This window comes from Amblyomma maculatum, chromosome 6, assembly GCF_055883805.1.
Source record: "Amblyomma maculatum isolate TAMU_Amacu chromosome 6, ASM5588380v1, whole genome shotgun sequence".
Lineage (NCBI taxonomy): Eukaryota > Metazoa > Arthropoda > Arachnida > Ixodida > Ixodidae > Amblyomma > Amblyomma maculatum.
The window spans coordinates 27,475,604-27,499,198 of record NC_139349.1 but is presented as its reverse complement, the minus strand read 5'-3'; positions in this window follow the sequence as shown (position 1 = coordinate 27,499,198).

The window sequence follows — 23,595 nt, the reverse complement described above, 5'->3', positions numbered from 1 at the left end:
CGGCAACGACGACCCGAAACGCAGGAACGGGCGCCAAAGAGCTGTGCTATAAAGGGAGGGCGGAGGGGCATTTCAACATTGCTCAGTTCTATCCTAGTGCCCACGCTACAGTGGTATTCTGGGTCGCGTTTAAATCCGGATGACGATCCATTTCGCAGAATGTCGGATCCTCATTCAAATATTGCGCAAATGCTTTTGTAGGCTAGCCTCGCGTTAACCGTAATTATTCAGGCAGAGCGAGGCTTAGCACAGCCAGCATCAATCAGCTTGCGCTTAGGATTAGCTGTCTGAAGGGCGAATTCTTCTCCCGGTTCACCTCCCTGCCTTTCTTCCTCCTCGTCCTGAAGGGCAGAAGGGTTAGAAAGCTTTGTCAGGTACGGCTATTTATAATTCGTGAAGGATTGCGGGGGAGGTGCGAACACCATAGGGGGCAGATCATTCAGGCGTCGAAGAGAGACGCATATCCAGGTGTTTCTTCTCCCTCTTTCGCGTGTCAGCGCTTTACGGCTCTCCCATGCAAGTGGTATCCTTCTCTCTGTGGAATTTTGTCTTTGAAGTCCCCGTGATTTACTGTTTTGTTCCAGGTTAACAGATGTGCGATGCAGGTCGCCGTCAAAATACTATCCCGCAGTGCTTAACATACCGCAACCGTATGGTTACAAAAGCATGAAGCAGATGAGAGTTCTTGCAATTTTGGAGGCATTTTCTCTGGCCATGAATTTAATTAAACGTTTAGGTTACTGTGTTGTTAATTACGGACTTTGGTGTCTTGATGCGACATCCTGATAGAGGAGTAGTGGAGACATCAAGATTATGTTTAACGCGCGCTGACTACGCATCCTACACGCTCCTTCCTCCCTCCTGCTCATCTCTTTGCTTTGCCCTCCCCTCAATACTTTTTTCTCTCTTGATTTCAACTATCCCAGTTCAGGCACTTCAAAAATAGCGATAACAGATACCAGGGTGGGCAAAGGACTTAGTGCCTTTTCTTGTGTGTTTAAATAAATCCCCTACTTCTACTGGCCTCGCCGTTGTGGTGTAGTGCTTAAGGTGGCGCTGCTGTGCTCAAGGATACGGGATCAATTCCTGGCCGCGGCGGTCGCTTTTTATAGCGAAAGCTACACGTCACACTACACTGCGGTTCGCGTATTTCGCGGAGCCTGAAAAAGAGCGGCAGTGTGTGCGCGTCAAGACCCGTTTTCGTCGCAGATGCGCCGTGTGTTCCGGTGTTCTGGCGCTGCCTGCGCTTGGATATGGAGGAGAATGATGAGGGTAGAGGCATCCAAGCAGATGTGCGCGCCAAACGGAGAGAAAGGTAGGTTCCGCGCTGCGCATGCGCACACCGCCTCGGAGAGCTGACTGAGTGGAGCAGGAAAGCGTCTGCCGGCATCGCATAGTAACGCATAAATGTGGGCTCTGCCAGAACACCGGTGAATCTAGATGCGTTCAACGGAATGCTGGTTGTGTTCGAATCCGCTCAGTCACACGCAGCCAAAGCTCTCGCTCGACAATCGTTTCAGCAGCGTTGAACCCCTCTAATTTTTGTTGGACGTGAAAAACTAGCGGCCCACATAGTGTGCGAAGTCAGTGCACATTAATGAACCACAGGGGGTTGAAATGAAGATGGAAGGAGAGTCAGGGAAGCGTGTGGTCATTGAAGATGGTTATAACATAATAGCCCATTGCATGATGGCTTTTGCAGCAAGAGTTGATTGGCCTCAATCTCGTCATTTAGTTGTGCATGTCCGAAGAAGAAGAGCAAGAAGAAGAAAAAGAGAAAGACGAAGTAGAGGAAGAAAATGAAGAAGGAGAAGCGGAGGAAGAAGAAGAGGAAGACGAAGTAGAGGAAGAAAAAGGAGATAAAGAAGAAGAAGAATAAGAGCAAAAAGAAGATATAGAAGAAGAATTAGATATCTGCGTAGCTGGGAGAGGCGAACGACATGAGTGAGTTGCTAGGACAGAAGGTCTGTTCGAATGCTAGACGGTGGTGTGCCCAGAAGTTCGACGCAGATACGATGTCATACCACTAGAAGTCTTCTACACCTGAGAGAGAATGGTCAACGAAGAAACGCAAGGGGTGCCTATACGTTAAGTGATTCCCCTTTGGTATAAATAAAGCTGAAACCATAGAGGAAACTACTTTGTGCAAAAGCCACGTCCTTACTTTCAAGCCGAACCTACGCGCAGCCAGGCAGATTGTTCTCGCGTAACTGCATGTTTAACCAGAAGCTAAAGCTAAACTTCAGATAATTTGTTTGGATAACACCGTAGTCCAGTACTGTGCATGTACAGTTAGGGAGCGAAAGATTTGGCAATTTAGAATTTGTTTAAAACACCAATAGCTTCTAAGTAGACAAATGGTGATGTCATTGCGCGTCGCTGCCGGCGCCGACGTAACGTAACGTAACGTAACGTAACGGCGCCTATACTGAGGGCACCAAGCAGGCACCGAAAGCAGTGTGTTCCACCGGTTACCGCAAGGGTGCGCTGTTGACAGTGGGTGATTAGAGATACCAGTGGCCGGGAGAATGAACCTGTGGTGGAAGCCAGCAAAATATGATTGGAAGATTGGTGGATTAAATGCAGAAATGTAACATAATGTTAATAATGTAGAAACAAAACTTCAATAAAAAAATTAGCTGGGGCTTAGCTTTAGTTAAGCCCGGTAGGTTGCGAGAGCAAAAATGGCATGGCCACGCTATAGTTCAGCTCGTAGTGCAGCCAGTTGTGGTGTACCATGTTCACCGTACGATTAACACAGAACACACATGTAATGTAATGACATTAATTTAATCTAATTATTGCAATGGACAGCATTCATTACATTCCATTTGGAGTCGTCACCGGCTGAGGGTGATTCAAGAGAAGGGCGACACGCTCGTCTAGCTGCACCTTGAGTGCGCCGTCGAGCGAGAGGCTGTTCCCGTTCTTCATCTGTCTCTGTAGCCCGCTGTCGTTTCCAGGCTTCACTCGAGACGACGTGACTTTTCTTGATGTTTCAGTTCAGTTCAGTCGTTCAGTCATGTCCGACTCTTCGTGACCCTATGGACAATGTCACGCCACGCTTTCCGGTCTCTCACTATCTTCCTAACATCACATAACTTCATCTGCAGTGCCTCGAGGCAGCATAGCGACTGCCTCAGCTGAGTAAGCGTGAGCATTTATATACCCATCGTTTTCCTCCTCCTCCTCTCAACGGCGAGAGAAGAGGTGACAGCAGCGCCTCCATTCGGTATCAGCGTGTCTCCAGCTGCAGCTCGCCGTGCCTACCAACCGCCGCCGCCTGACGACTCGACTTGGTAGCCCATCTTTCGAAGCTGGTATGGCGTCCCAGCCATCTGGGGTCATTAAATGTCAAACATGCTTACCGACCGTGGCTACGTGAAGGGATGAAAATGGGAGTAGTATTGCTTTCGCAATAATAGAATGGTAAAATGTTTAACTAATTTAAACAATAATTAGGATAAAGGAAAAAAGCGAGCATGATAGCAAATGCTGCCAACCCATTTCAAAGTAGACGCACCTATATTCCATCCTTCCATCGTGTGGAAGGTTGTTACAGCTGCTTTAGGAGTGCATGTGTCTCTCAAGAATTCAACCGAGGCGCCTTCATCTGAATCACGTGAGACTCCTTCAGCATGTGTTAGTCTTCCATCAGCCCATTTTAATGTCTTTAGCGAAAGTGCACGTCGTGCAGCGCCAACCGGTGCCGTGAACAAGGACGTATTTCCACGGCTTGAAATAGATCCACTGTAGCAAAATGATATTAAGCATGTTCGCCCTTTCCAAGGCCTACATTACCATACATTCTTGCGATGCAGCATTGTGATGAGCAATCACTGTCGGAAACGCAGATCACATAAGGCAGGCACCAAAGAAATAACATGCACCTACAAACTTATGCACTTATACACACGGCAACGCCAGCTGCCAAGCGATATCGTCTGCTAAACGAGATCGTAGGATAAACGAGATCATCTGATGAGGGCTGAAACTGATACGGCCTTTCTTTTCTATAGCGAGCAATTGTAAAATTTTACATTTAAGCCACAGGAAAAATAGGAAATTGAAGAGTAAATCTTCTATACTAAAATGCGTGTTGGTTTACAGTGATAATGATTATGCTTCAGCACGCTTACCCTGCGCAGCTCCCTGAATTGGCAACTGGTAGCAGTCATTGCAGACGACGAAAACCCTTTCTATGGAAAATAGCCGTCGCATGACAGACTGGCCAGTATATTCTAGGAAAGGTTAAAGCATGCTTATATCAGCTACTGCCGCCATCTTCAGCAGCACACTTGATATGAGATGCCAGCGAAGGAAGTCCGTTGGAATCAGAACAAACAATGGGAAGTCAACCATTCAATACCGGGAATGACCCTTCTCGCTCACGTCGATTAGCGACTATTCCGGTTTGACAATTAATCTTCGTTTAGTTACTGCCATTGAGGAACATATCGCGGGCATGCGAAACTGGTGTCCACTGTTTTGAAGCACTGCACTGAGAGGAAAAGGAAGAGAAAGCCACTACAAGGGAGGCATTTGGGAGCAGAAACCTGCCCCATCCTGGTAATTTAATAAAACATTGGATCCTGGCACACAGCAGTGAAAATGAAGCCGTCTATAATTCCGGCTCCTTGCAGGGAAATGTGCCTGCAATACGCCGAGACAGCAAGGTTAGGAGGCGCGCGACGCCGATTTCACACAATTCTTTATGCTTGGCGCATAGAATCCTTGTCGCTTCCGTGCATCTAGATATTATGAACAGTTTCCGGCTAAACTAAGGAACTGTGCGCTGCACCTCCTCGCTCGAGTAAACCAGGAAGCAGCACTGGTGAAAAGAAACAAAGAAAAGGGTTCTTTCTTTCTTTCTTTCTTAAAAATACAATAAAGATGTGTCCAACACTGTTAGGACCCGTAGCCATACGCTAGTTATGGGTCCAAGAAATGACATACAATGATGCAGACACTTCGTCACATGCATACTAGGAACAGCGGGGAGTAGGATGTATACATCAATACAAATTCTAAAAAGCAAGCAGAACAAGGAACAATCGTTTCATTTAAAAAAAAAAGAGTAAAACATCGTGCGTGCTAAATTACAGTAATATATCAGATGCTAACGGTGCACAGTATTAGTATCAAATATAATGCATGCGCTGAAAAAATGTTTTAGCTGTGGACGCGAAAGTTCGAGCGTATTTCATTTCTTGTGGTAGAGTGTTCCATATCTTAGCACCTATGAAAGACAGCCGTCTTTCTCCATAAACATTATGGGTAGGCGGTAGATTAAAGTTTCCTAATGTTGCATTTCTGGTAGTACGTGATGATGTATGAAAAAGGAATATAGGGAAGGGGTGGTTATATCTTACGATGCTGTTAACTACAGTTGCTGTTTTTAGCTGGCGCAGTGAATCGAAGGGTAGTATCTGTAGGTCGCGGAATAATGGTTTGCTGGGGTGATCCAGTTTAGAATGTGTTATGAATCGTAACGATCGCTTCTGCAATTTTCTGATCGGCTCGAGATAGCTGTGGATTACGTACAAATAAAAACCTGCCTGCCTAAATACCAGGAGAGAATGGAAAGTCGCATTTTTACCATTTTCACTTAACATGTTCAGCAGCCGCAGACCCGTAGCGCTAATGACATCCGAAGGACGGGAGTGAGGAATATTTTTTTTTTGTTTTTTTGCAGAGCCTCTTCTCTCCATGCAGGGAGGGCGACAGGGCCAAAGAGCTGCCGCACACGGCGTCTCAAGTGAGTTATTTAGTTTTATAAGCCCGCTTTGACGCCGTGCCATATTTGAAAAGAAGCCGTCGATGTCAGCGTAGCTCTCACGTTGGTGCGGATCTGGAGATATGACGATAGTTGTCCTTAAACTTCTAACCCTGCAATGCAATTTTTTCCCGAAAGCGCGCAGGCTTACATTGTGAAAAGTGATGGCAGTACTAGGAGTGAAATGCTTTGTCTTCCTTTACCGATCATCTTTTTCTGGCACAGCACCTATGCTGTACTGCGACTATCGTATTTGACCAGGGGGGGGGGGGGGGGGAGGGATAGAAGTGCATCCAGATTTCCTCTTTGACTTCTTACAACTAATAAACTCTCAACGAACCAAGAGAAACAATTAATTTCAAACAAGTGCCTACGTATTTCAAATCACGAAGAACTGAATATCGAAGCGAATTATCTATTTGTTGGGCGGTCGCTCTACCACTGGAGCGAACGGCGCTAGCATCTATCCCTAGCCACAAGAGGGTTGAATGACTTTTCTCAGGACGGCAGCGAATAGGGCAGTAAGGCATTTCTGCGTTTATATACAGAAGTTTCTATACTTTGATAATGGTTCCATGCTAGGTAGTTGTGCCCGTGGTTCTGCTTAGAAGGCTTATTAGAATTTTGCTTCCAGACGTACATCGCCGAGATCTGTGCAAGGTCCTGTTTTGATTGCATGTATAGAAATTTTGCAAAATATCTTGTTTGCGCACTTCGAAAAAATCTCGAGGTCATACTGTCGCCATTCGTGTCTTACACAGTGCAAGCACGGTAATATTGTATTCATTTTTGTTTAGAGCACCCACACTGACTTAGGTCGTGTGCGCAACAATAAGTTCAAAAGCATGCATCATCATCATCATCATCATCATCATCATGATCATAATCATCATCAACATCATCATCAGCCTGATTATACCCACTGCACGACGAAGGCCTCTCCCATATTTCTCCACTTAACCCGGTTCTGTGCTAGCTGCATCCACTTGACCCCTGCGAACTTCTTAATCTCATCCGCCCACCTAACTTTCTGCCGCCCCCTGCTACGCTTTCCTTCCCTTGGAATCCAGTTTGTTACCCCAGCGACCATCGGTTATCCTCTCTTCGCACTACATGTCCTGCCCATGTCCATTTCTTCTTCTTAATTTCTACTAGAATGTCGGTAACTTGAGCTATTTCTCTGACCCACTCTGTACGCTTTCTATCTCTTAATGTTACCCCTACCATTTTTCGTTCCATAGCCCTCTGGATTGTCCTCAACTTAAGTAGAACTCTCTTAGTTAGCCTCCACGTTTCAGCCCCATAGGTGAGTACAGGCAAGATGCAACTGTTGTATACTTTCCTCTTGAGCGATACCGGTAAGCTGCTAGTCATATTCTGCGAGTGCTTGCCAAATGCGATCCATCCCAATCTTATTCTTGTTATTTCCTTTTCATGGTCCGGATCTGCGGTTGCTACCTGTCCTAAGTAGACATATTCGCCTACTAATTCCAGTATTTCGCTACCTAATGTAAACTGCTGTTCCTTCCCGAGGCTGTTGAACATTACCTTAGTCTTCTGCATATTGATTTTCAAGCCTATCTTTCTACTTTTCCTGTCTAGGTCATCAATCATTATTTGCAGTTCATCCCCCGAGTTGCTTAGCAAGGCAATGTCATCAGGAAATCGCAGATTACTGAGGTATTCTCCATCTACCCTTATCCCTAACTGCTCCCATTCCAAGTCTCTGAATACTTCCTCTAAACAAGCTGTGAATAGTACTGGGGAGATTGTGTCTCCTTGCCTAACACCTTTCTTTATGGGAATTTTGTTACTTTCTTTATGGAGAACTATGGTTGCTGTGCAGCCACTATATATATCTTCCAGCACATATACTGACATGAAAAGCATGTATACTGACATGAATATATCACTAAATTTTTCAGCGGGTAGCAGCCTACGATGAATGAGGTCGCAGAAATATGCTTTCATAGCTTACTCGTTCACCAATTGCCCAGAATCGTCTGATATGCGATATTGTTTCTACGTTCTGCCCAGCTGCCCACTCTGAAATGAAAATTCTCTGTTCACAAAATTTATGGACTTGACGGTGGGTCACCTTTGACTGAAGGCGTAGTCACTTGCACTATAGGCTTTGGATGACAGCTGTGCAACCTTAGTCGCTGGATCGCATACGCGCAGTATAACATTCATCGCATTATTGTGTATATCTGCTTTAGACGGTCATGTTCTTTGTCCCGGAAAAGTTGGTTTTTATGAGTAGTATGGCACGGTGAACAGAGCTGCAAGGCATTACACATGAAAGCTAGGCGGCCTAGATGCATTAAGAAGAAAGGAAGCTAAGCACTTGTTCTTATTTCAACGTTTTCCGAGCACTCCGGAGAGATGGCGCCACGTCATTTTTTTGGGCCCATCACTTCTTGCGGAACGTCGCTGTTCTCTTTGTACATACGTTCACTTAGGTTTTCTTGTTTAAGCAGTAGCAATTGGATACAATCATTCGTTATTGAAAACTAAGTAATTAAAGAGAGTGTTAATATGCTGGTGCTCTGGAGGACAAAGTTCATGATGTGAGAGATTTTTTTACGTGTTTCTGCACACGTAGGCAGCAGAGGAAGAAGACACCAACGCTTCTCTTTTGATAAATCCACTCTTGCTGACAAGATGTGCCACGATTTCCATTTTTCACCTGGAAAACATCACTTGGAAAGATCGTTTGGAAGCGCAGGCGCGTCATAGTGCAAACACCATGAAAAAGAAGATTATGAAAAGAAGTCCCTCGATACGACGGATTGGAATTCTTTGTGAAACAGGACCTATTTCGTTTGGGGGGGACCGTGCCGCCTGGCTTAGAGCTCGGCTTTCGTGCGCTTTTCTACCTGAAGGCGCATAAAGAAGACATAGAGAGAGCGCACGCGTACGCCAGAATCTGACACCATACGTCGGGGAAGAAGCGCCGCTGTATGCGCTCTGACGGTGACGTAGAAGCATCTTTACCCCAGGACGAAATTCAATATCCGCCAACGTTAGAAAAAGGCAGCTACAAGGAACAACACACGAAAAGACCGAACTAAAAGTAGCCTACCATTGCCCATTGGCTTTTCGCCAGTGCAGCCAGTCTTTGTGTGGCATACTCGCCTAGCTCTAGAGTTGAAAAGATGAAACGCGAATCTGCTTTCCATCAGAAAATTTACTCACCCTTTCTTAGGTCAATATGGACTGTTTCAATCTCCTCTGTCGTTTTTCATGTTTATGTCTCGAAGAGACAGGCCTTTTTTGCAGGAAATTCCTCAAGCCACCAGTTGCCATACTAGAATCAAAACGGATCCGCATGCTTTCATTATCCTGATGCCCTAAGGGAAGAGCTGCGAAAAAGTAAAATCCTTCGTATGTGAAATGCATTGACACGAGGTGTTTCACTTTTGTTTCCTTGCACGCGCCAAGGTGTAGAGTGCATTTTCATTTTTCCCTACTGTACAAAGCGTCGTGGCTCACCGTAAAGTTCGGGGACTGCTGAAATCTCCAAATGAAATTTTGTTGCACCTGCCTTTTCTGCGTAAGCCGAGCGAATTTCTCTAGCATTTCGAGGACTTGGTTTCGTTTTTTTTTTTTTTTTCGTAAGTGTGCACGGTTTTCTAAAATGTCTTGGGTTCAGGGTTGTAAAGCATGCCTTGCTAAAAAGCGCGTTCGGTTATATCATTTTCTACTTCTAGCAAACATCAAGCAGCTGTAGGTAGTTCTAACGTGCTTGCAATGCAATTGTCAACTTTTCACCAATGATACACTTGAATGGAAAGAACTCCGGCCTTGTAAGGCTTCAACCAATATTTTTTTTCTTTTATGCTACATTATTTTTTATTAGAATAATGAGAGGAAACCGTAAACTTAGTCCGGTTAGAAATATCAGGAAGAGAATTTTTTAACCCTTTTCGGATTTCGCTAGTAGCCTACAGCGTCGTCCTCTGGTGCAGAACAACTACGTACACCCTCAAAGAGATTGCGAAATTTTGACGCCTTATTAAAGGGTAGAGTAATTTTATACCACCGCGAAACGTATGAGGATACGAGTCGAAATAGAAATACATATAAGCAAAACATACCGAAACACTTTTCTCTTTTCCTGGTCATAAACTTTGGAGACTTTTAAGAAATATGTGACAATTAATGTATTCTACTACATTTAGAAGGCAGTGCTCTTTTCTTTTAAAATAACACCGCTATAAGTGCGTGTTGTGAAGCTATACAAATCGCTTATTCAAGCTATTCAATCGCTTATTCTTTCAATCAAACCGCACAGCCTAGTCAAGACTACACTCAAAAGCGCTTGTCAAGCGTCATGCCAAGGGAGCGAAAGAGAATGGCGCACTGCAGCTAACGATGGCGCAGACGGCGCTGGACTCGAAAACAGGTAGCTCCGTTGTCTTCGAGGATAACCTTTTTGTGTAAATGTGGGTTTTGGGCTTTTTCGGCTGACCACGGTTCATCGGGCTGTTTGAGGACTGTCTTCAGCTTCGAATAAACTTTCGTAACCTTCGACGGGAATTACAAGGGAATGCTGCTGGCATACCAGCATGTCTGGCTACATGAGGAACATCTACGTTTTGAAGAAACACCTAGGGAATGATAAGCTTTGAATGGACGTATATTTTAATGCTTTGTAAGGCAAATTGACTTCTAAATGACGCAACATATTTTGGCATACTTTTTGCCAACACACTCGCTGAGTTTTAAATATCAGCCCCCTTATTTATCGGTGCTCTCTGTAACGTACTATTTAGGTTTTTCTTATACGCGTTAGTATAATTTCTTATACGCGTTGTCGTTGCATAATTGGCCTCGGCTTTGGAGGGGGATCCACTCTTTCTCCTGTTCAGCACTATTGTGAACAAGGAAGGCGCCTAGGCCCGCACTGCTTTTGTTGGTGTGGATTTTGGTTGGATCAAAGTTGCCTACGAGAGGAGGAGACTGTAGGCGGTTTTTTACGTTCGTCGAAGAATTCTGTGTGCGACGCGTTCATTTAAAAGGTATGTCAGCCTTTGTAAGCTGCTTAAAACTTTCGGCGATGAACAAAAAGTTCCTCATAAATCGCCGGTATTACGCGCACAGCCCAAGGAATCGTCGCACAGCTTTCTGGTCATCACGATGCGAAAACTGTGCGATCGCAGCTGTTTTGTGCGTGTCTGGGCTGACTCTGTTATCACCGCGCGATATAGGTTTTTGCCTCATCGCACTTTAATGGGCCGAGGTGCCCCCATAATTTTGTGCTCCTGTAGCAGCGCCATGTTTATTTCGAGACCTGGGGTGCATCCAGCGAACATGCCATTCTCGGCGTCCTCGCGGTATTGCCTTATTGATACTAAATTAAACTGCATTAGGAAATATATTAAAAATATTATCCTACCATGTCCTAATGTATATTCTCCTTTATTCCTCGTCTGCGAAACAGATGTATTCGCGATTGTTTTCTTGCATTGCACTGAAATCTCCCAAAGACGTCTTTTTTGTCCGAAGTAAGCGAAGTGGGGAAGCTCACAAAAAACGCAGTTCTCTGCATTGGAGACTTCTGGACACATTGTTTATTATTATATTTCTAGAACTTAAATGAAGTGGACCCATCAAAACGCTTATTATAAGCACAGCTTTCTCAAGACGCCACTATTATCTCTTTGTTGTTGTCACTTAAAATTTATGCAGAATTGACCCCGGGTGAAGGTATCGTGATTCTGCGCGACATTTCATCTTACGGCTCCGTCCCAACGCGGATCTCGCTTGTACGTATCGGTCAAACTCACAGCTGCACCATTGGGGTTCGCTGTCTCCTATATTTGAGTTGATGTCCTATTCGCTTCTCATGTTCTCTCAACGTCGGCAAACTTTGAAGGCGCTACAAATGAGATTGTATGCTACGTTATCCCTGTGGGATTACTATATGGTAGCGCGCGTCCAGCCCTACCAGTTCCAGTGTCGCGAACAGGACTTGGCATTTATTACAATCTTCACCTATGGGATCGAAAAACATATCAAGCATACAGAAGAAATCGTTGCTATTTGAGCCGTAGACACAAGCAGTACTCAGGTATTTACTCCAGGTTTTTAAAAATGTGGCTTGAATGTCGTTATACAATTTTTATGGTGCCGAGGCAAGTCAACATTTGAAAATGCGCACAAATCGGGGTGTTGGAGAGAGAGTAGTCGGCTTGGCTGTTGGGCAGCTGCATGCGAAGCTTCTCCCGCGAAGGGAGTTTTACACAACCTAGTTATCAGAGCGTTTGTCTCGTGTTCTACGCGCTGCGCGTTTGTGTCTCTCAGTTGTTTCCAGCCCGTAAAGTTCCAAGCACAATGGTAAGACACGGTTATGTAAGTGGGGGTACTCTCTCCGGAGGACCGGGTCTAAATATTTTTAATTGCTTCTTCATTTCAAATGAGATCTGTTTTTTCACACTCCTGTAAACTTTCGAACATAAACGTTTCCGCTTCGAGTGGCAGATTCTTTCGCTCTCGCTTTGCTTAGCTCAGTCGGAAAAGCGTCTACGCCGAATATGAGATGGTCCAGGGCTTCAAACCCGGTACAGGACGAATTTCCTTCTAAAATATAGCATGTGGCTGACTTGTATAGCTTTGCATTATTTCTGCTTGGCTGTGCTTGGGGGGATGCTAAAGAGTAACTATCCATCTTAGACGACAAGTTATGGTACCAATATCGAAAACACGTTGAAATTATGATTGCATACGTACCATGCAAATTCTGTACATGCAATTCAGATGATTGTTGCATATGCATGATCTTTTTGCTGTTACCATAGCTATGTGCAGTAGATAAAAAGAGTTAGTAGAATATTCAGGCTGCCATGCATAACGCTAGTGGATGGACTGAGATTATTTCAAACAAATCACAATTGTCTAGCGTACAAAGCTCACTCCATGAGCAGAAATATTGTGTTCGCTCTTGGCCTAGCACACTTTTACCTTTACTTCTTCCGATACAGCAGCGCCACACAGCAGAGGCTCGAGCGAGATTTCTTTAAAAATCCGGAAGGTTGTACACTAATGCTTTTTCTCTATATATGTACACTTTTGTATTAACCAAACACCTTATGTGTATATTATCTATTTGTGTAGTGATAAGAAGAGAGGAATCGTTTTTGCCGTACTGAATGACATGTGTGGGCCGGTAATCTAAAAAGTACAAATAATAATTTGAACTAATCAGAAGGTACCACTTCTCTTCTTTACGAGCTGTGGAGGTAGTTAAACTTCGTTTACCGAATTTCTGTATTTGCCTTCTCCCAGCGACAAAATCAAATAATTTGAGCTTTCCCGTGGCAGAGTTTTTAAGCCCAGTACTAGGATATCAAATATCAATTAGGGCTATTTATGCTATGGTAGGTTAATGCATGAAGAGACTGGCCGAAAAAATAATTGCTAAGCAGAACAAAAAGATGGTAATTAGCTCCGTTGTGATACTTATGATTTGGTATGTTATTAAAAACAAAGGCGGTTACTATTTTGAACATATTTAGTTCAACCAAGAAGCCCAGCGTTTGAGCTGATTACCCACAAAATTGGGCTTCTTAATCAGGTAAGGGCAAATGTTCGCAAGATTGAACTTTATAATTAAAAACGACTTCTCTGTACAAACATTGTGAGGGGAAAAACGGAAGTAAGATTTTTGCTGAAGTTTGGCAGCTTATTTAGTGCATAAAAACAGATTATCTGGCTACTAGTGGCCTACTTAGCAATGCAAGTTCTTTTGGAACTCAAGACATGCGTGCAGACATATTTCTCTAATATAACGAACTAAAACTTTGGCTATAATGTTTGTCACACAGACTGTCTTGGCATAGAATTCCCGTGGCCACTTTAGCGTAGTAGTCTGCTAATATTATACATTATTCCTAAAAGCTGGAATATTTAGATTCTTACGTTTGCAAAACTATAATAATACTAATAATGGACCCCGCCGGGGTGGCGCAGTGGTTACGACGCTCGACTACTGTTCCCAAGGACGCAGGATCGAATCCCGGCCTCGGCGGCAGCTTTTCGATGGAGGCAAAAAGCAAGGCGTCCGTGTGCTGTGCGATGTCAGTGCACGTTAAAGAACCCCGGGTGGTCGAAATTTCCGGAGTCCTCCACTACGGCGCCTCTCATAGCCTGAGTTGCTTTGGGACGTTAAACCCCACAAACCAACCAACCTAATAATAATTGGTTCACAGGAAGGGAAAGGCGCAGTATCTGTCACACTTGTAGCAGTGGACACCTGAACCGCGCCGTAAGGGGAGGGAGGAAGGTGGGAGAGAAAGTGGATAGAGAGAAAGAGGAGCCGTAGTGAAGGGCTACAGAGTAATTTGGACCACCTGGGAATATTTAACCTGCGCTGACATCACACAGCACACGGACGCCTCTTCGTTTCGCCTCCATCGAAGCGCAGCCGCCGAAGTTGGGATCGAACCCGGGTACTCCGGCACAGTAATGGGGCGTCTTACCACTGCACCACCCTGGCGCGGCAATTTGCAAAACTAAAGATCGAATCTCTGGATTAGCGAGCATTAGGTTCTAGTGTTTAGAAACTTGTCAAAATTTTGTAAATAATATTGGTGCTCAGCTTATCTGCATTAATTTTTAACTGATTTATTTCTGAAATGTACAATGAGTTACCACGTGGGCTGGGTAGCAAAGCCTTATACAGTTTCTACACATGCTGCAACGTATTCTAATTACTTTTCGAATATTTCACGCTCACTATTCTTGGCCACGGATCAGTAAAATATATTGGCACACATTTAGGGTTCTCTATACTAGAGCAATTTTTGTCCGTGGTTTACCGCAATTGAAGGATTCGTTTTTTTTTTTTTTAACAAATAATAATTTGGAGAGGATAGTTTGTATTGTGCCACTTTTTCCTTTATATTTTGCATTTTATGGCTTCATTTGGTTAACAAATTTAACGTCCCGAAGCGATTCAGGCTTTAAACAATGCAGTAGTGAAGTACTCCAGAAATTTCAATCACCTGGGGCTCATTAAAGTGCGCTGACATCGCACAATACGTGGGGGTCTTGATTTTAGCTTCTACCATAGAGCGGCCACCGCCGCCAGGATTCGATCCTACTTCCTTGGGCTCAGTTGTCGCGCACCTTATCCACTGAACCCCCGCAACGGGGTAGTTTGCAATTTACGCAATCACCAACATAAAGCATTATGCGTCATTATTACCTTTGTGTTGCGTACTCAAACCAGCGCTTATTCTTTTACGCCTTTGATTAATGTTTTTTTAATCATTTACTCTAAATAAGAATGCACGTCGCTTTCATTCTGGTTGTTTTGCTTGTAAATTGGATTAAAAAAAGGAAGGCGCAGTATCTGTCACACTGTCTGTGGGCACCTGTCCCAAGTTGTAATCAAATATGATTTCCCTGTATTCTTAAATGGGACCACTTTCAAATAGAGGTTGATTTGGGGCGAGCATACACGCGAGTAGAGCAGATGCACGAATTCAGATGTTTCGGTGAGCATTACGGGCCACAGCCGCGGGCGCGAGGCAGCCGATGCCACCGCCTGCGCTCTCTCTCTCTCTGGAAATTTCCCACGGAAGCAGACGCCGACCGGGATTCGATTTCAATCCGACATAACCCTTTAATGAAATATGCGAGTATCACGAATCCATGCATAAAACTCTCCCGATCAGTGTAAAGGGTGGAGGGAGGCTTACAAGAAGGTGTTCCCGCACCTGCTGTCTAGTTCTGCCCGGCAACCCGAAAGCATGTTGATCCCCAATACTACTGGCGGTGCTAGCACTGTGAGGTGGTATGTGGGCTTGTCAGCAGAATCCATCCCTACCCTACCCCCTATTCCCAACCCTATCCTAGAAAAATAGGAGACGACCCTGTTTGGCTGCTGCAGCCTCTAGGTCGAAAGACTCTTAACACAGCGCGCCCGTACTGTGGCCGATGTTATGCCTGACTAAGCATATCTCACCTATTCCTTTCAAGGTTGATATCTTTCATGTCCTAACACCAACCCCTCTCTCTATATATATTATCATCACCACCACCTCCGCCGTAATGGGGGAAAGGAGGCGGAAGTGAAAGCGGAAAGAGACAAAGATTTGCTGTAGGGGGGGGGGGGGTTACTTCCAATCACTTGGTGACGTTATCTTAAACGTGCACTGTTGTCGCGCAGCACACGGACGCTTCTCCGTTCTCTGCAAACTATGAAGTTTCATTTGTGCTTTCTTCTCAGTGTTATGACGTCATTTGAATTGGTGATTCTGCCCTAACTCTGATGAGTAACCAGTACTAGTGTCTGAACTTAGAAGCCAAACACTCCCGATATGTCTAACTGCATAATAATGTACACCTGAATAAGAAAGTGGTGGTATATTTTCTGAGCACTGGTAAACAAGCGGAAACTATATTTAGCAGTGCTCAGCTAGTTAAATAACAAGTTTTTTAAGCTTCCACTAGGATAATAGGGGCCTAATTAGGGTCATTAGTGCAACCTTGTTGCAAGAGGTGAAGAGTACGACGTTGGGAGTGCAGCGTGAAATGATGGCAGTCTTGTACGTCACGTAAGCGGCTAACGATATGGCTCAGTAGTCCAGAGGCAGCTGTCAGTGAAGCTCATCTCGTTCGCTCAGCCTGGTGAAAAGGCGCCGCCGGCGGTTTATGATTTTTGGATGGTTGCTGAAACGGCGGTTTGCGGACACCTCCGGCGAAATCCAAGATTACGAGTTGCCGTGCTTCTGCATTAAAAAAACAAAGTGAGGGGAGGTGGGAGATGATAGGTAGAGTGGGCTTACCATCGTTTCATTTTGAGGTTAAAACCAGTCGTCTAAATAATTGTGACTTTCTCATTTCTCAAGTGAAGTCAAACAGGCATTTGTCGTATACAGAACTGCAGAGAAAACTTAGAACATAAATTCAGGACACGTAACAAAAACTATAGAAGGTCATTCCGTCCGATGCAGTGCTTGGTGTATATATATACACAGTCTTGCGAAAAGCAGGGCTGACTCCAAATAAACTTGGAAACAGTATGAAGCTATTTTTCACTTGTGTATAACCTCTAGCAACCAAGTACGTCTATTCACTTATTATATATATATATATATATATATATATATATATATATATATATATATATATATATATATATATATTTTTTTTTTTTTTTTTTTTTTTTTTTTTGAAAACCGACGCAGACTGATAGCAAGGGGCTCCAAGGAGAAACTGCCTGATGCCTTAAAGGAACATTCGGCTTCTTTCGGGAGAAACACCACACCGGGTGTGCGTACATAGCCCCGAAGCTCGCATTACGCTAACAACCGAATTCCGGCACGCCATGTACGACCTTGTTGCAGCCTGAGGGAGGCTAACTCCGCGAGTGGAGCCTAGCAATTCGTTTCATCCGCTCTTCCTGGGAGAAATGAAGCAGACCAGCTGTCGCTGGAGTTGTACTGCCCTGCAGTTCCTCCTTCTGCGCAAACGAAAGCCGGCTTACATATAAGCTGCGCTCATTTTCTTGTGTTCAGCAGGCATTCGTTACCCAAGTCTTTCAGTCTTGTTTTGGTATAACATTTTACAGAAGACTCACATTCCTAATTTATTTATTTATTTATTTATTTATTCATATACCCTCAGGGCCCGAAGGCATTAAAGAGGGGAGTGGGAAAGATACATTGGTACAGGGTACAGTGCAGCATAAAACAACATAGGAGAAACAATAACACGGCGAAAAGTGATAAAAAAAAAGAGGATTGGCGCAAAAAAAAAAAAGCGGAAAAGCAGTTGAGGCAAAAAAACATTTCCGACAGTCAACAATGTCACCGAAAACGAACAAAAAGAATTGACTACCATCTATAAATATAGATTACATACGGCAGTCTTAAAAGAATTTGGGTCCGTAATATCAGCAATGTGCCTAGGAAGGTGGTTCCAACTGACAGAAGTGTTTGGAACAAAAGAATAAGAGGCGTGTTTAGTACGACATGACGGAACACCTACTTTGTGAAGATGATCAATGCGACCTGAAACATATGTGGGGGTAGTTAGTAGCCGGCTCTTAAGGACAGGATTGTGGTAATAGATAATATTCACATAAACACCTCAAGAAAAAAAGCTCTACATTTCTTAGCATATTGAAAGTATGCTCAACCTTCGGCTATGGACGTATTGTGTATGGATGAACAAGGTCATCATCAATACTAGAGTTCGAAGATAAATCAGGTATACGCCTTTCATGCGGCGGATACAGAACTTTCCCCATAGCCAGAATTCACGTTGCAACAAACTAACCACCGCTAGAAATAAGAAGAAATACTCTTACTTGGACACATGTCTTTAAATTCAGATCCTTAACGAAAGACATGTCAGATCAAATGCTTACAATGTGTCCTCCTAGAATAATATTCAGTAACAAATATCAAGCTACGTACAAGGCTTTTACGCTTGCATTCGAAAAGATCTGCCAGAATATCGCCATAGTGAACACATTGGCTAATATAGCTCATAGACGGGACCTACTAGATCCGTACAAATTTCGCGTAGACGGCGACATCACACTTGCAGAATTTCGTAAAACACAAATTTATCCGCGCAAAATATTTATACCTATGATTCAAAATTAAATAATATTTTGGAAGTTCAGTGGTACAAAGAAGATGCGAAAAAATAAGACTCAATCCCACAGTATGCATCCATATTCACTAATGAATGCTATATCCATCTATATTGCCGTAAAGAAAATAACATGCGAGAACATTACAGAGTTTACACTGACATTTCAGCTTACTTAGAGCCCTTCATCCCAAAAAAACGCAACCGCACCTCTACTTTGAGACATCATGCGCAACATTAGAGCGGCCGCACTCAGGGACTAGGCAGCAAATTCATCAGCGTTCCGAATCATGCCATAATTATTGGCAATGAAAAAAAGCAAACGTATGCGCAGCTCAAGCTACAGCCAATGAAACCAAGAAAGTAAACATGCCTAACGATTTAATGAACGAGTACATTGTAAACTGAGAGAACAGTGGCAGCCTGATTGGAGTAGCGTAGTAGATAATAAATTTTACTTATAGTAAAGACTGTGTTTGGAATCTCGAAGTTACGTACTCAAGTGTAACGTTTTAAGAAAGTGATTTTATGCCGTCTTCGTAAAGGACGCACACACACACCTTGCACATAACTTCATAAATTCTAGCAAAACAAGACAATCTTGTAAGTTAAGAGGCAGGAGGAAACAACAATGGGTAAAGAAACAAACGCGTGTTAAGGGCATTCTAGTCGAAGTGAAGGAAAAAAAAAGGGGCATGTTGTGGAAGGCGCGATGGCTGGTGGCCGCTAGGTAACAGGCTCGATTCCAAGATAAAGCAATTCCTGCCCAAGGTAGCTGAATAGGCGGATGAAATCAGGAACTATGCCGGTACATTGTGGACGCTGTTGAGATAGGTATGCAGTTTATTTTTTACGGGGGCGGGGTTATCTAGGATGGATGGCATCAGACTGATGTGGCTGGAGCTGCTAAGAGGGATTATTGTTAGAATATGTTAACGCTGGTCCTGTTACCTTTGTGAACAGTGTATCTCGCTTTACAGTAAGGCGTCTTAGTCGTGAGCCTACAGCCCCGACGTAAGCCTAAGAAGATAGTTGAGTGGCCCGCAGGATTCGTGAGAGGGAAGGCAAACCAGCTTCTAGTGGAACGAAGAGCGAAAGCTGACTTCCACTTTATGTAATCGTATTTAAATATCTGCAAGCGAAATCATTTATTTTAATACTCCCTCAGAAGATAGAAAGTTGTCCTATCAGCCTAATTGTTCTCTTCAAGGTTATTCCGCTTATGCACAGCAGAACTAGCGAAAGTGGTTTTCTCTGCTGATAACAAAAGCTCACTGGACTGCAGAAGAAAACTATTTTGCTTATTTCGAGCTCAAAGAGGAAGCAAAATGTGAACATGTACTGCGGTAAGACTGACAAACATAGCAGAAAGCGCGAAAAGTATGTAGCAGATGGGTATCAAAAGCAACAAAAAAGTAGCATGATTGTTGCTGAAGTTTCCATTCCTAGTGTTTCTTACCTCTGTTTCCGTTGAGCGACGGTGGGCTTCGCGCCAAGAGAAGCATGGAATAAGATCAAGGGACGAGATTATGAAATTCGGGCGAAAAAAGGGGCCATTGTTTCAGAAAAAAAAAAGGATAATGGGAGGTGACTGTCTTGCATGCATTGTAAAGTTACTTTTGAAGATAGTTAAATATATTAAAGATTACTTCATTATTACTGCAAAAATAAAGTTAAAGTAATTACGGCGACCAGCAACAATTAACGCCCTTACGTTACTGGTAATTTGACGAAGTGATTGGACATCCTAATTTAGACGCATAAAATTTCATTTACACAATTCTGCGCGTTTTTTAAGATTTTAAATGAATGCAATATACAAAGAAATTGGCTTTTAATTGGGCATCTAAACGTGCGCCCTGCTTCAAAGATGGAGAAGTTGTTTCGCAATGTTAAGTAGTATATTTACTGATGCATAAGGGCGAGCCTAATAATAAAAGGAAGTTCGAGCCCTGAGTGCAACCACAAATTGTAAATTCGCGCGTGAATCTGTCAATGTTCTTGTAAAGCGCTAGTAGCTGTTTAGCTACCCCTTTTTAGCAGTTCCAAGGTGGCCGAGTGCTTTTCGCCACTTGCCCGCCTCTTAAAGCTAGGCTGCCCTGCTGGCCGCAGCCTTCGTGCCTAGCACCAGCTATCGAGGATACTTACCCTTTTATACCACACTTCGAATACTTACCCTCAGAAAGCACAGCGGTACTTTGTTCAGACTAATTAATTTCAGTAATATTAGTTATTTTATTTAAAATTTATGTCCAAAACTAAGTATTTGCGTTACTAAAAAAACTTTCACCAAAGGGTTTTATTACATGAATAATACACAAGAAGAATAATTCAGTTACCTGAACTCAGCCGAATAAACTAGAGAACTGTGTCAAAAATGTGCCAAATATTCTGTAGTGCCGTTGTAAACGTTCAGAATATTATGTAGTTTTGTAGTACTTTCTAGTAGGTCTGCAGTTATTTCTGTCATACTTTTCTGTAGTCTGCAGTTCTGTAGTACTTTTAGGTCGCAACTACAAACATTTCTGGCGTCACTACAGAAATATCTGTGACGTCAGGAATTTCTGTGGTCACAACAGGTTCACTGTCAAAAACAACAGAAATTCTGTTGTCAAAATAGAGAATCCTCTGTAGTTTCTTCGATGGGTGATTGAAGTACTGAAGTTTGTTTCATTCAGAAGTAGTCTTAGCAGAGCCTTTGGTTTTGATGTTGATAGTACAAGGATTTTTCGTCGGGAATCCAGCACGTAAAATTCCTTCGAGGGATGGTTCCATGAGAGCCTTGCACACCAAAGAGCAAGAGACCAATATCTAGTTTCTCCGGTAACCTGGATAGATGGATACGTTCGCTCAGGAAAAAGAGTATGCTTACGGGGCCCATGAAAAGATATTTACTATACTAGTAAGAGCACACGAGTTATTGGTATCTCATGAGTCCTCTCCTAAGCGCAAAATTTTTCGAGCTAACGTCACAAACATCGAAAATATTGATGATAGAAAATGACGCTCCTGCTCTACCCCGTCATCTCAACAAACACCGACGCGGAAGAAAAAATGCACAGAACAAGCTGCGACAGCACCCCACACGCCCCGTTCCGCACGTGTCACGTGGGAGCGGCCAATGAGTGGGCGCACCAAGCAAGCCCCGATGACGTCACATGGGAGGTTTGCGCGGGGAAAACATGTCGCTATAATTGGTTGTGAGTGGTCGCCAGGAGAACATTTTACGTTTTCTTTTATAAATTATAATTCTCAACGACAGCTGGACTATACCTCTGCCCGGCGAATGCCTCCCCTACTCCTAAAATTAACCATGTCCTATGCTGCCTGCATGAACTTGACCCGTGCGAAATTCTTACCTCATCCGCCCACCTCTCTTCCGCCCCATTCTATACTTTTCTCCCCTCGAATCCAGTATGTTATCCTTAATGACCAATTATCATCTCTTTGGACTACATACACTGTCCATGCCCATTTTGTCTTGATTTTCACTAGAATATCATCAACATGGCCTATTTCTCTGACCCACTCTACACACTTCTTATGCCTTAACATACCTGCCCTTTTCCATATTATCGCTCCCTGCATTGTGCTCAGCTTAAGTAAAACCCTATTCTTCAGCTTCGAAGTTTAAGCCCCATAAGTGAGTACAGGTAAGATGCAACTATTGTATACTTTCCTCTTGAGCGATACCGGTTATCTGCTAGTCATAATCTGCGAGTACTTGTCAAACGCTCTCTATCCTAATCTTATTCCCCTAATTTTATGGCACCGATTTGCGGTTACTAACTGTCGTACGTAGATACATTTGCCTGCTTGAAGTCATGCAGGCGAAAGTTTGAGACTGTGCTCGGTCTTTCAAAGAACACCTCCACAGTGGGTACTCTGGCGGAGAGCAGAGGTCTTACTGTAACCGTGCTGATACCACAGGAGCTGCTTCGTGCCCAGCTGCGCTTTGCATGGGAATCTACCCATCCATTTTCAGAGCAAAGTATGACAGCACTCTCCCATCTACTGCACAATATCAAGGCGCAGTCCCGTCATCTTTCCCACCGGGGAGGTTTGCTTCATTTCAAATTTGGGCGACTATACCTGGCATCAAAAGTAAAGCCCACAGCCCAGGACCCGCACTTATATACTTCGTCCTTGAGCACATCTGTGCATGCTACAGTCAACACTGATACATGTACACTGATGGCTCTGTTACAATTGTTTCTTCAAGCATTGGCGTGTGGGTACCATCAATGCACACCACAATCTCGGCAACACTCAGTCACCGCACTTCAGCTATGGCTACTGAGTTAACAGCTCTGAGAAAAGGTACAAGCACCAGAAGACATAGCACCGGACGCGATATTCGGAGGTCGTGGGTTCGGTTCCCACCATCGGCACGTTGTTTTTTCTTCTACTTTGTGTTTAGTTATATTTGCCCTAAACAGATTACATTACTAATTTCTGTTATTATCCAAGTAAACATTAAAAAAAAGACATAAAGTACCATCCCCAACGCTTTCCTTAGCCTCGCCGACTGTTGGCTTCTTTCCTTCATGTATTATAACGAGCACCCTCATTTCCCCTTAATTGATCTGCTCTGAGAGAAGCTGTTATATATATTCTACAACAACCCCCTGCAGCATCAGTTATCTTCAGTGATTGTCGCGCTGCACTACACGTCATCAAGAATTCAGGAGGAGCTCGTCATTGACTTAAATAAGCTGCACACTGAGGCCTATGGGCTGAGTCACCGCATTGTGCTACGGTGGTTATCTGCTCACTGCGGCATCGGGGGCATTGACTACGCCGCCGCCGCTGCAAAAGTACTACCCGAAGACTCCGCAAAGACAATTCCAATTCTATTCTCACGAAGAGATGCAGCAAGACTTGTAGCCATTGAATCATGGCGATTGCAGCGCTCTCTGTGGTGTGACCTGAACCATAAATACCGACCACTATACCGAATAGATCTCACTTGTGTTTTTCTAATTCCTCACAATTTGTACAAATGCCATCGTAACTGTCTGCACCGTATCCGCTTGAATGTGCCATACACAAACTACGTCTTACATAAAATAGGTATAGCCAGCAGCCCTCTGTGCTCTACAGGTGATGTGTGTGAATGGTAACCTCATGTCAAAGGTTTTCTGCACATCGCAGGACACTGCGTAATAATTTAGGCTTAGTTAAAGACGCAACCTTGCACCTTGAAC